Genomic DNA, 11080 nt, shown 5'->3' with positions numbered 1-11080 from the left:
TCCAAATTATTTTATGTAACCAACAATGATAACCCTAACCTTTTTTATTCCAAATATCTCATTGAGAGATAAAATACAATCCCTCAAAAGTGATACAGATTATAAATGTGTGTGTGTGTGTGTGTGTGTGTGTGTGTGTGTGTGTGTGTGTGTGTGTTTGAATATGCCAATATTTTAAACCAATATTTTAAATTACTATTTAATTATTTAATTATTATTTCTCTTTCCAGACAATAGTTATTTAGGGTCATCCACAGACCTTAATGTTAATGTTTTCATCCCAGTAGTTATATGATATTGTATTTAATTACAAATTCAAATAACAAATATCGAGACATTTTCCTATCATTATTTCATGATAGGAATAAATATTAAATATTGTTTAAACGTATACCCACAAACTCATGCAAATAGTTTCTATTTAGAGGAAGTCTCTTCAGAGTCCTGATGAATAGATACAAATGAGAATTGGGATTTTCCTTAAATACAAGTTAAACCTTAATGAAATAAAAAAGTGGACACTATCACATTAATTGAAAAAAAGCAAACTAATCAGGATGAGAATTACAGTATTTTACACACTTTAGCATCAGTTTAAAAAACAGATTTGTATTTTCCCTGTCTGCCAGAGAGAGAAGGAGAATGTGAGAGAACCTTGTATGTACCAGCCAAGAAAATCTAGGAATTGTGACATTGAATAGACACTTGTGGCTGAAATCGTCATTTTCCTGCTGCAGCTCTCATTCCCCTCATATCAGCCGGAGCTGGTGGCTGAAGGTGGGGGGGGGGCTGAGGAGCTCCAGGTGGCTGGAGTTGAGTGCTCCCTGGGCTGTGTCAGTGGTTGGACCAGCAGCCCTCCCCTTCCTCTTGCCTATATCCTCCTTCTCCCTCAGCAGGCCCAGCCATCCATCCTGCATTAATTGGGTTTGGTGTTAGAATCCCCCTCTCACGGCACACACTCACGTCCCGCCGCCAGCCGTAAAGACAAGCATGTTTAGCGCAACAATTATGATAATTGCCGCAGAGCACTCAGCTAAGGGAATAAGCAAATCTGATTAAGGGCCCTTCTGCATGATCAAATATTAATCTGATGTGTCTTCACTCTGACCTGGCTTGGAACATAAGAAGCTCTTATGGTCTTATGCATTAACAGATTTGCACAGGCTGAACTCATAGGAACTAATAATATTGGACATGCCAGTCGGCGTGCTGGAGAAATCCTCTGCAGAGAGAATCCACTTAAAATAAACCAAATAAAAATAGCACAGATATTAATCAGACACATAAGACCTCAATTACTTCAAATGACTAACGACAGTGAACACGTCTTACAGGACAAAACTCTCAACCACCTGTTGGACTGGACTGAATGAAAAAGGTTGCAGTCTAAACCTTTTACTGAGCTTTGCTTCTGATATATGTAGCAGACACATACATTAGCATTAAGGTAGGTGGATGACCCTACATAACTATTGTTTCTGGATGGACAATTGTGAAATTATTACAAATATTGGTTTAAAATCCTGGCATATTCTAACCAAAAGAGAGGCGCACGCACGCACGCACGCACGCACGCACGCACGCACGCACGCACGCACACGCACACACAGAGAGAGATCTATCTGCATCATAACAATAACTGTTTATGTTCTTTTGTCTTTAGAAAAAAGCGAGAATCAACATTTTTGACAGTGGAGAAGCATGATGAAATATAAATATATATTGAAGTGACTGTCACCAGAGCAAGTTGCTTTTTGTTTCAAGATGCTGCTTTTCAAAAATACTGCCTGCAGGAAGCAGTGAGGAACAGCCTGAAGTTTTTTGTTAAGGGTTGTGGTTAATCACTGTCATACAATGTCTACATATGAACTTAAGCAAGAAGAGAACAAACATGATCAGAGGTGCGAGCAAAAGACACATTTTGTTTAACAACTACAAAAAACAAAATGTGTGAAAATTAATTTAGTCTAATTTTCAATATTCAACTTCACAGATCAATAAACAGATCAACAGTTCAAAACAATCTATGAAGTCCACTGCTCATCGTATTCAGTCGGCAGTAGAGAGCAAGCGATAAACAAGATGAACCAGACAGCAACTGGCAGTTTAAGGCAGATTAGAATGATATTAAATCAAACACAAATACGCAGGATTTACCAACACAAAACAGCTTGTAAGAATCATTGGATTATGAATCTGGATTACATCTCTGTGCCCTCATTGCTAAAAGACTGAGCCTACAGGGGGGAGGGAGGGGGATGACCTAATCTACTTACAAAGCATATTTAACTCACTATGATTTATAAATAAGATAAAGCTTATTCCAAGGTCAAATCGTAATTCAAAACATATTGTTTACTCTGCTGGGCATTAAAGCAACAGATGTCTGTGCTGCCCGTTGCTCCCTGATATTTCAGTATGAAATAAAAACAGTGGAACTGTAAGACTGAATGAGTCAAACCACAAGACACATGAAATAGCATTAATACATACAGTGAAGTACAAGGATGCAGCGCATATCTGTACACAGGAGCTGTGACAGTGACTACCAGAACGCAAAGTGATTGCTGCACAATGTTATAATTTAAACCGATATGTGGTGTAATTATAGATCTAAACCTAATGACTAACTATGTAAAGGCTATCATGATGCGTTCATACATTTTATGCATGAACACCTCTGGATATTTGGAATTCAACATGTTCTCTGAGTTGAGATCTTCAGAACGGTTTTCAAGCATGTGAGTTCATGTTCAAACCTCTTTTCCATTGTGACTCTCTAAAGTGATGCATCCTAATCCACTAACACTTGATGCACTTTATTTAGAACATAGATCCGTGAAACAAGACTGTTTGTGAGAATGATTCTTCTTGACTAATAAGAGATTAACCCAGAAGCTTTGTGCAAGAATAAAAACACACTCACTGGTAGCTTGATGGTAAATACACAAAGACAGCAGTGCAATGCAGAAAAAAATTAAAGGTGTACTCAATGCAATTTACTCATATTTGATATTTAGATGGACACAGTTAAGTTTCAAATTTAAATAGTGCATTATAAAAATTCAGCTCATTATTCAACATCATCACTGCTTGTGAGCTCCCTTCCTGTTATCTAACTGCAAGTAACCAAAGTAACAAAACTGATGCTTTGCACCACATTAATGGTTAAACTCACTTACAATTTAAAACAAAATACAGTTTACCCAGCGATGACATCAGACAAACAAATGACATTGTTTTTTGTTTGCCAGTTAATGTATTAATATAATGTGTACATCATGATTTACCTGTGCCTGCCTGTTATTGCCTATACAGAGGGATATAGAAATGTAACAAGGGCTATGTAAATAATAATGGAAATTTAAAGAAAGGTCATATTTAGACGATTACTCGCAAATCTAATAAAAAGGACTCAAAAGCAGAGGAGTAGGCTCATGTTTGGCCAGAGGAAAAACACTTTGTTATTCTTCTCCTCTGCGCAGAGAAGGCTCTACACTACTGTCTGCCTGCTGCGGTCATTCCACAGCCCAATCTAAACACTGAAATGGGAGAGGAGATTGAATATTTTCATGGCACGCTACGTTGCACCCTGACACCACAGACTGACCAGTGTTAGAGTGACCACAGCTCATCTGGCTGCATGGGAGCAGGTCAATAATTCTTCCTGGACGCCCGAGGAGAGAGTGACAGGTTCAGGTCAGAGTATACTTTGTGAAACACCACGTGTGAGCATACGTGAACAGTAGTCTGCTTCTCTGCTTCCTATGTATGTCTCTTGTTCTGTCCTCATACACAATTGGATTATAGCAGCACCCCTCTAATTCTGTCTAATTCTAACAGTTCCCAAAGATTTAATATGCCACTGGAATTTGATATATGACTTAATTTAGATGGAAACCTCATGACATGCAGCTTGTGACTGCCTGTCGAACCTGTCATTAACTCTTTGTGAGCATATTAATGCTTTTGGACGTGAAAAATTCACAAGCTTGATAAATTTTATTTCATATCCATCATATTAATAAATTAAAAATCTTAAAATTGTACATATCTGGGAGGATTCAAATTGTTTTTTAAAGTGTAATAGAAGCTGTCATAAGACTTTGGAACATAATTAGGCAATAAATTCTAAGTCAATAATAAACATAATTTCTTTAATTTTCATTATCTTTAAATGTGTTTTGTCATTGTGTGGTAATATGCCTTAAAAAAATAAAAACCAACAAAATGAATGGATTACATTAAAACTATTTCATCATTTGAACAATTTGTGTTTAAAATGGCCATTTTCACAATATGCATCAATATCAAAATATTATTCTGTGGCTATATCCAACTAGGTCCATTTACAATCTCCTTGACCAAAGTTGTATGTATTTCCCTTTTAAATATGACACAATTAATAGAAAATATCAATTAATAAAGTATTTGTTTGCTAATGGTAAGGAAGTGTAAACACCGCATGCTATGATGCACAAAACAAGATGCCATGCATGTTTTTCTTGAAAGAACTCTAACTTTAATGACTGAGCAAAAATAAATTGTTAGCCTTATTTAAAAAGAGTGAAATAATAGTTGAATTGTACAAATTATTATTAATATCACAAATATTAATATGTAACTCTGTAATCAGTGGAAGTGTGCTGCTACAAGTGGCTGAGATTTATTTCCACTTTGGTGCACACGGAGGCCCGGACAGGTGCACGCAGCCCACCGTGGGGTATCAGGTATCCCCCTCGGCCGAGGCCTCTCCCATTTGTCATGGTGAATGAGTGGTCTGCCTGACTGCACTTTCTCATTCCATTTCCTCCCAGGTTGTACTGAGGCCGTACCACCCACTGTACGCTGTCATTTCTTTAACCCCTTTTCCATTCACATGAAGTGTGGGCAATAATGCTCTCTCACATTCCTTACTTTCAATAGCTTACACACTACAGCCCCCCCCCCCCCCCCCCCCATCTCAGCTAACTCCCCCCCCCCCCCAACTCACCATACACCCCCGCAACCCTCTGCCTCCCCCTCTACACACATGAACACACACCTCTCTTCTCCAGGTCAGCCTACACTTTCCCTCATGGTGTGAAAAGCAAATGTTATGCATTTGACAAGTCACAGGTGTTCTCTAAAAAACATTGACTCACTAATAATAATAATAATAATAATATTGATATTATTAATGATTTAAAAAAACTCATTTGATCATGAAAGAATAACAATAAAAATGTCTATTTTGTTCAGCTCTAACATGAAGATAAACAAAACCATGGCAGATGCTTAAAAGCTTAATTATTAACCTCTTTAGCAGAAGTCCAGCATGCTCTCTGCTCTCAGTCCACTTACTAAGAAAGATGTTACTGCTGCTCTTACTTACGTCCGCAGTGCCTCCCACCATTCCTGCTATAGCTGTGATATTTGGCCCAGCCATCCTACCCAGCATGCTCCACATCGAGCGGTAAAAGCCCCAACACCGAGCCCACCGGCACCCTCTCTGCGACTGTAAGAAGCAACTGGAATGGAAAACACTGTCTGTTCCTACTCAGCGAGGGGAAAAACAGCTTGAGCGCAAGTAAGGGTAATTGCAGAACACCCCGAGCTCATCCTATAAAGAAAGTTTGCTCCTTTTCTTTTTTTTCCCCAAACTAAAGGAAAACCAGGAAATCTCCACTTATTTCAACAAACATTTGCCTGAACTCAGGAACACATCGAAAGGGTGCAGTAGGAGATGAGGGGAGCATATGTTGTGTAGCTCCGCTGGAGACGCATTGTGAAGAGATTGCAGCACCATCTGCTGGTCAAAAGAGCGAGTCAACGAAATGAAAGTTATAGAGAAGTTGGCAGAAAAATGGGTCCAATGTGAGTGCTCCAGGTTCAGTACTCACCTGGGTCATATGTATTAATTCTCCTGTACTGGTGCTTTGGATGAAGACACCAACGTGATGAATAGAGAAGCCCCACACACTGAGCACTGTATGTCAGCATCATAATTCAACTTTAAATCACACACCACTGATTTGCAGAGGTAAAAGTTCACTGAGGCCTCTTCCTCACATCACATTCATAACTCTGACCAGGAGAAGTATAAACAACCGTTTTCGTTCTTGCCCTCATTTCCTTCAGTGGATCCCTTGGACAACTACGAGTTAATCAGCCTGATTGCACATTCATCACTGTGATCCGTTTCTCTTTTTTTTTTCAGCTGACGAGGAGGGGGAACCATGTTTTACTTGGGAAATGAAATATTTAGTGACCTGTGTCTTTTGCTCTTCCACTAGACACAGAGGCCCTACAGCTGAGTAAACAACCGGGCTGCGAGTGGACAGGTAAAGAGCAGCGCCCACTCTCCCCAGCACTGACCAATATAACCATTGTTAGCCTGGACACTGGGTTCATGGTTAAAAATAAAAACATGGCCATTTTCTGTCTCAATTGATAAGTGCAAATGTGTAAAAAAGTTGAATAAACTCAATACATGAATCGCCTACATTAGAGGCATGACTTACAGAGGCATAAAATAAAATAAAACTGAGGGAAGACAAGAACACTATTTATTTGATAAAAGTATGGTTATATGGGGTTTTCTTAAAGCTGATCTGATCTATGAGTTATTTCCAAGATTCAGTTCCTAACCTGAAATCTTCTTCACCAATGGACTTTGAAAGATTCTGGGCAATTTCTGTGTGTAACTCAGACCCTGATGCTCTTGATGTGGTCAGTAAATGCAGATATGTGTTATGGTAGTTTTCTAAAGTCCTTCAGCACAAAGACACATCTAGAACAATGAAGCGATCTAACTGTAGTGCTCCATCGTAAACCCACATCTCAAAAAGCACAGCCACGGAACTTCAGGGAGAATTAAGATCTTTACTCAGCTCACTTCAAAGTCTGATATGAAAACCAACAAGAACAGAGAGCTCAGGAGATGTTGGGGAAATGAGGAGAATCAATAACTTGGAAGGAAAGTGGTGAATTATATAAATGTATTTTTCAAGTTGAGGAGATGTCTAAAAAAAATGTTTTCCCTGCACCAACACCGAACGAGTAACCCAGCGACATCTCCACAGACGTTTGTAGAGAGGCAGTTTAGGAGGCAGTAAATACACAAAGGTCTCAGGGGCATTGATGCATGTTAAACCTGAGGTGGCCGAATCCCATCATGCAGTGCTTCTGCATCACACCCTCTCACAAGCAGAATTCAATATTTTAAGCAACAAAGCTTGAATCTAACAATCAAGCATTTATCACTGTCTGTACATGTAACACCTCAAAACACTTTGAGGATTAAAAAAGGAAGAGCACCACTCAGACCTGTTGTGTGTGGAATGAGAAAACACGTTTTTTTCCCCCCTCAAACATATGTTCACAGTCTCTGTTTTGCCAAACTGAATCCTTCTTGTACATTACAAGGTGTAAGTAAGGTGAGGACAAAGGACAACATGAGCTGACTAAATGGCTTTTTTCATTAAGCAGCTATTCAGTGTTCTTACTTTAAAAATTGTATTAACTAAAATAACCAAAAAGTCACAATAAAAATCTAAAAGATGAATTCATTATGATTCCCATCCTGAGCTTGTGTACAAAGAAGAAGTTGAGGATTGATGAAGATAGATCGGTTGTGCCTGATCAAGGTCTATTGAATTCTTACCTCTCAGCCATCCCTAAATGACCAGTCAGCACTAATGCGCCCATATCGTGTCTATAAGTGTGAACTGATTTATATTGCTGCAAAACATCCCCAAGACATTGAGAGAGCACCATTGGAACCCAATACCAATTATATATGTTTGTTTCTTGGGAAATGGCCACTCAGTACATTGGATCAATGTGGACATCAAAGGTCAAAGCAATACATTTCTGCTGAAAAGTTAGTGTGCCATCGAGCAGCTCATCTGCCAACAAACCTCCTCCTGACTGGAAGTGAGGGGCAATAAAGATGGACAGATAGACATATGTGACGGTTTCTAGCATGCACCAGTTTTCAAATGAGCACAGCTTGTGTAAAAAATAATCACACTCAAGTCTACTAAAGGTGACTCTTTACCATACTGTATATGTTTAAATATATAATATACCATACTGTATATGTTTAAATATATAATATCTACTTACTAGTTCCACAAACATCTGTCTGTCTTTCTGTATGTAGAATGCATATCTCGGGAACCGTTCACCAAATCGTCTTTGCATTTGGCATGTGTATTGTAAATTGCCCAAGAAAGTGCATTGCGACCACGTCGACCAGCACTATGTAGTGGTCAGTGGGTCGGGGCAGTGTGTTAACAGATGAACATGTCTCCTGGTAATCCACAGCAGCGGACAATTTACAAAAAGCTTTATATCGAACTGAATTGCAGAGTTTTTATTTTGAAAAGGTGTGAACTTGGGTCTAGACCTGTGCAATTCTTGATATGTGATCTATACATTTTTTTTTTTTAAAACAGCGGTTTAGTTAATCTTTCAGACTTATATATAAGCCACAGACGTGAACTGAAATAAAGCAAATTCAGTTTCCTTTAATGAAAAACAACTATAACATCTTAATTGCAGATAAACACAAAGTTTTCTAAATTCACTCTACACCATAGACTGTTTATAAAAAGCTCTGCACACATCCAGCATGCAAACAATAAAAAGTGACCGTATATTGTGGAACTGTTTGAGGAGGACAGACTATTGACAAGGAATAATTCTGAAGACGGCTAAGGTTTACAACAGGCACTGCACTAGTTAGAGGTAATGGAAGAAAAGCAGATTATGTGTGAGTTTGGTTTAAATGGGCCGTTTTGATAATAATGGGCAGCCTCAGTAGTCTTACCCACAGAGCTCTAAACTTCCAGTACAGTAACGGTCCCAACGGAGCAGGGCCTATCAATATTCATATGCAAATCTCATTAAAGACCATATTAATTACCTGGTCCTGAAAGCCTCTGCTGAAACCAACACCTGGCAAGCCTGCAGAGAGGATATCCTTATGCAAGCATGCCTTATAGATTGTTGCTTTCCCCCCCTTTACTGCTCGCGTCTCTGAGGAGCTTTTGAATCCATATTAATTTCCTCTCTGGCAGTTATGTGGGCAGGGTATGAACTGTGCTATTTCACTTTTAATCTGTCAGTAATTTAGTAATGTGTAAACTAATTATGCAGCAATATTAATGTAATTGGTTCTGGGAGCTGTTCAAAAAAATCAATGTGTTTGCAGAGAATGCAGTAAATTGCATTGGGTTATTATAATCATGTGTCAAGTGCTGATTATGTTATGAAACTAAGAAGTGGATGTCAGCCACAGGTCAATACAACCCAGCTCCATAAAAATCCATGCCTCTCCATTCATTAATGTGAAAGGAGTCGGTGAACACCATCTCTGCTTCCTCCCAAGCTCCCACCGCAGCCTGTCAATTTCCACTGTACAATACATGATAAAGAGAGAGACTGTGTGTATAAAATATAATAAAAAAAACAGATCAAGAGAAAACAGGGTGGTTAACAGACTACCAAATGTTTGACTTGAAAAGGATTCTCATCATCTGATAATGTCATAGGTATTACTTCAGTGTGATATTTGAAACTAAACTCCGTCTGCATGATGACTTACTGTCTATGATTCAATCTAAACAGAACATTTAAGCAATCGAATAAACCAAAGGGACATGGAAAGAAAATAGTGCAGGGTCATAAGAGACAACTAACTTAATATCAGAAAAAGTAGGTGATGCTCTGCAATTTTAAAAAGAGTGATGGGCCGAGAAAAATCAGTACAGCTGCAGCAGAGACTGTGAAGTAATTTTGTTTGATGTTCTCATCCACTGTGAACTCAAAGAAGACAAAGACTTACTTTGCGGACTGCCAAATTCATCGGGCCATAAAGTCCCAGATGACACGCAATTTGCCCATAACAGAAAAAAAGGCTGAGATAATTAAGAAATCAGTTCCAATAAACAGTAAAAAGCACAACTGTTTAAAAGTTTACACAAATGGAAATGGACTACAATTCACTTCAACATGATACTTTGTTGTTTGATGAGACTGGCAGAGACTACCGTGGGACTGAACGATGTCTTAATGCTGCAGCGAGCGAGACGACTCGCCATCTCTGGTAGCAATTACAGCTGTCAGGGGTTATGATTGATAGCCTTTGTTTACAGTGTTTAAAAGGGGAGGCAGATTTCAAAACATCACTCTGGTGAATACGTAAATAATTGGGTTAAAACTGAGTGCGAATCCAGAGTAAGGACTTTTGCAGTTGCCCCAAAAGGTTCAATAATCAAACAGCAATAACATTTCCCATCTTTACCATGAAATTATGTCCGTTTTACACACCCGCTCATACATCTTAACTTGACAGGTTGCAACCAACTGTGACAATTACTGGAGGTAAATACAGTGCTTATGTCAAACTGTACATACTCATCAAGGGAGTGGTTTGTACTTTTCCTCCTCTGAAAAGGATTAAAATGAAACGTCTAGAAAACAGAGCATATGCATTTTTTACTGCCTTCAACAAGAAATCTTTGGGGAGCACATTTTGAAAATAGCAGGATGACTTCAAATAAAATAATTTAAATTATCATAAAAAATAATTTCTATGTAAATTTGGTTTAGCTTCATTTGCAAGAAATGTTACTTTGAAGAATTTCAAAGTAAAGTGTTTGTAAAATGTCTGCCTCCCAGTCTGATACATTTCAGACATAGTTGGTGACACCAGTCAGTCGACTAAAGCTTGTATTCCACAGAATTAGCACCCCTCTAATTCACAGTATCCAGTGTCATGCAATGAACAAGGAGTACATCTTTCTGTGAATCCAGCAATGGATTTTAGTTGTTCAAGTGCTGGCAAAATGCCTCAAGATACTCCCTCCCCCGCTACCACCACCCCATTTCTGACTTTATGCCAAATACACTGTCTGGAGTGTGTAACCTGAAGACTTAATATAATGTTTTTTGCAGAAAATATTGTATGCATGTTTTTTTTAAACTCATTTGAATCAAAGGAAAATTCATGTAGTCCACAAAAGGACTATTACCATCGTGGTTTTCCAGATACGTTGTTATGCCAGAAAAAAGGAATGAGTCACAATTGTTT

At 38.5% G+C, this 11080-nt stretch overlaps 1 long non-coding RNA gene across 1 annotated transcript; it reads right to left on the bottom strand.

The window, feature by feature from the left end:
- Window positions 1-217: 217 nt before the first annotated feature.
- On the bottom strand, window positions 218-5815 carry LOC117759467. The gene is made up of 2 exons (XR_004613485.1): window positions 5375-5815; window positions 218-911 (listed from the first exon to the last, which is right to left on the bottom strand). It is a non-coding gene; the product is annotated as an uncharacterized LOC117759467 (long non-coding RNA).
- Between the last annotated feature and the right edge of the window lie 5265 nt (window positions 5816-11080).

The sequence above is a fragment of the Hippoglossus hippoglossus genome, chromosome 3 (genome assembly GCF_009819705.1).
Source record: "Hippoglossus hippoglossus isolate fHipHip1 chromosome 3, fHipHip1.pri, whole genome shotgun sequence".
Classification (NCBI taxonomy): Eukaryota; Metazoa; Chordata; class Actinopteri; order Pleuronectiformes; family Pleuronectidae; genus Hippoglossus; species Hippoglossus hippoglossus.
Note: the sequence above shows the minus strand (reverse complement) of the source record. Positions and strands in the feature narration are given on the sequence as shown.